The 3,142-nt window shown below is 38.3% G+C and overlaps 1 pseudogene; it reads left to right on the top strand.

The window, feature by feature from the left end:
- Window positions 1–2,367: 2,367 nt before the first annotated feature.
- On the top strand, window positions 2,368–2,784 carry LOC123813458 (annotated as a pseudogene).
- The last annotated feature ends 358 nt before the right edge of the window (window positions 2,785–3,142 follow it).

Genomic DNA, 3,142 nt, shown 5'->3' with positions numbered 1-3,142 from the left:
TTAATAGCACTTTTATTAGAATAGGGTCAAAATATATAGACAAATTTAGGAAGACTATACACACTTACATTATTGAGACTTTACATGTCTATATTATTTCTTAGTATCCTTTACTCTTTTATACTGCTTGAATTTTTTATGATTAGGAAATTCATTTCCATTCTAAAAAGTTAAAAATAAAAGAATATAGCAGGCATAAACAATGATTAGCAGGGATAGAAACTGTCTAGTGGAGCCATGTTGGAGGTCCTTCAATTCTGAACCCCACAATTATATCTTCTCTTCTGTTTATGAATAAGTTTTGCTTTCTCACTGTTAGAAAAAAATAGACTCAACAGCACATTTTGACACAGTCTGTATGTTATACTAATGAGAAATGTTAGTTCTTCCCTTTGCTCTGTCTCATTTCTGCAAATTCAAAAGGTCGTGTAGGCTGAGAGATGCAGACTATAAATTTGGCAGGTTTCCCTCTTAGTACCCAGCCAAGTCTGTCATTGTCTGACTAAACCGAAAAGGGTCAGGTTTCTAGTGACAAAGCAGCTGCTTCAGGTCCTCTTTCAGGCTCACCAGCAACCAGCTGCTCTTCTCTCACAAGCTCAAGTGTCTTCCCTGCCCTCCTGAGGAGATAGATACTAGCCCAAGGATGACCTGCAGCAAACAGTACAAGCACAACAACTGGGTCTTAATGTCTTTAATGTAGTAAAAAAGTGAATCAGGAGATTCACTGCTTTTTAAGGGGGAATTTCTAATATTGTTTCTTGTTCCCAAGTTTAGTAAAAGTCTCCTAGTTCTATTTTTTCTTGCCTTGATTGATTAATTCATTAATTGATTTCACTCATTCTTCCTTTCACATTTAGCACATATATGAGAATGATATCTAAAGTGTAAGTCAGACCATGTCACTCCTGCTCATAGCCCTCCATTGACTTTTCACCTCACCCAGAGGAAAAGCCCAAGGCCTTACAGAGGCCGACTTCTGGCTCCACATGATCTAGTCACCAGTCCCCAACATCTCTGACCTCATCTCCAGCTTCTCTCTCTGTCATTACTCTACTCCAGCAACACTGTCTGGAACTCTCTTACCTCAGCCACATTGCTCACTCCCTTGTTACCTTTGGTTCTTTATAAAAACATCACCATCTCAGTGAGGCTTTTTCTGGTCACCCTACCTAAAATTGTAAGCCCTGGATGCCCTACTTCTATTCCTGGCTTTGTTTTTCTTCCTAGAGCTTACCATCATCTAATATACTGTAGACTTGGTTTCTTATTTAGTATCTGTCTCCCCCTCTCGAATGTAAGCTCAAAGAGGGCAGGAATTTTTGTCTGTTTGGTTCACTATTGTATCCCCAGAGCCTAGAACAGTGACTGCTGCAAAGGCATCCATCAACATTTGCTGAATGAGTGAGCAAATTAGTAATCATTCTTGGTTGGATCAAGGACATCCATTCATCTTCTGGTTGCGTTTCTTTAAAACCAGAGGCTTTGGAGTCTCTAGTTCTGTCTCATAGAGTAAGAGTTTAACTTTGAGGGAGCCATTATATTAAGATTTGGGGACTCCTAGAGGTCATTCCCCTTAATAGAACATTTTTCAAGGAAATTGCCCTATCTACAGAGAGGATATTAAGATCTCTTCAAAAAAATAAAAGATAAAAAAAACAAATCTAGCTTTAGCTACATTAAAACTTTTTCTTGGTTAATTGGAAAGAGTCTCTTCTATCCATAATATATGTATTTCTTATAATCTGATGCATAGCACTACCAAAATAAATTTGTTTCCTAGTTCCCTTCCTGTGGAGGGAAGGGTGTCAGATATTTATTTATTCAACAGATATTTAGTGAGTGCCAATTAGAGGCAGGATATGTATATAGTACTACAGCCTAATAGAGGTGATAGACAATAAACCAATTAACAAATATATAATTACAAGCTGAAAAAAAGCATTATGAAGGTAACAAAATATGGTGATAAGTGATAATGTAGGTCGACCTTGTAAGATACAGGCAGGGAAGGCTTGTCTGAGGACGTAATATTTAAGCTGAAATTTGAGGATAAGAGGGAGCCATGGCATACACAGAGACAGAGATTTAGTGTGTTCTCAGAATGGAAAGGAAGACAAGGTGGCTGAAGCAAAGTGAACAACAAGATGAGGGGCACAAGGATGCTGAAGATGTGGGACAGATACAGTGTGTAGGCCTCAGTTAGAGTTTTGGTTTTGTCCCAAGTGCACCATGAATCCACCGAGGCATTATTAAGCAAGTGAAGACATAATCCAACTTGCTTTTTTAAAAGATCAATCTGGCTCTTCAGTATATAGTAGCCACTAGCATCTTAAGGCTATTGAGCACTTGAAATAAGGCAATTCAGAAATGAGGTGCACTGTGTTTTCTTTCCAACTTGGGCCCAGCATAACGGCTCCGGCAAAGGAGGATGGTGAGAAGAAGGGCCGTTCTGCCATTAATGAAGTAATGACCAGAGAACATACCACCAACATTCACAAGTGCATCCATGGAGTGGGTTTCAAGAAGCACACCCCTTGAGCACTCACAGAGATCCAGACATTCACCAGGAAGGAAATGGGAGCTCCATATGTACGCGTTGACACCAGGCTCAACAGAGCTGTGTGGGCCAAAGGAATAAGGAATGTCCCACACTGTGTCTGGGTGCAGTTGTCCAGAAAACATAATGAGGATGAACATTCACCAAAGAAGCTCTATACACTGGTCACCTACATACCTGTCACCACTTTAAAAAATCTATAAACAGTTAATGTGGGTGAGAACTAACTGCTGATTGTCGAATGAAGTTATAAAACTGACAAAAAAATAATTGTGGTGTACTCTAAGTGTAAAATACACATAATTTGGTATATGTAAAACTGTACATTTAAAATTATGTTACAATATAAAATATCTCATTAATTTTATATTGATTACATGTTGAAATACTATTTTGAATACATACATTAATAAACATACTATTAAAATTAATTTTACCTGTTTCTTTTTAGCTTAATGTAGCTACTAGAAAACTTAAGATTGCATACATGGTCACATTGCATTTCTATGGTCAGTGCTGCTCCGGCTGCTATGAAAAACGGGGCAGCGGAGGCAGTGATGTGGCTATTGCTGGAATTTAGAAATG

Source organism: Phyllostomus hastatus, unplaced genomic scaffold, assembly GCF_019186645.2.
Source record: "Phyllostomus hastatus isolate PE091 unplaced genomic scaffold, TTU_PhHast_1.1 phas_contig_152, whole genome shotgun sequence".
Taxonomy (NCBI): domain Eukaryota; kingdom Metazoa; phylum Chordata; class Mammalia; order Chiroptera; family Phyllostomidae; genus Phyllostomus; species Phyllostomus hastatus.
Note: the sequence above shows the minus strand (reverse complement) of the source record. Positions and strands in the feature narration are given on the sequence as shown.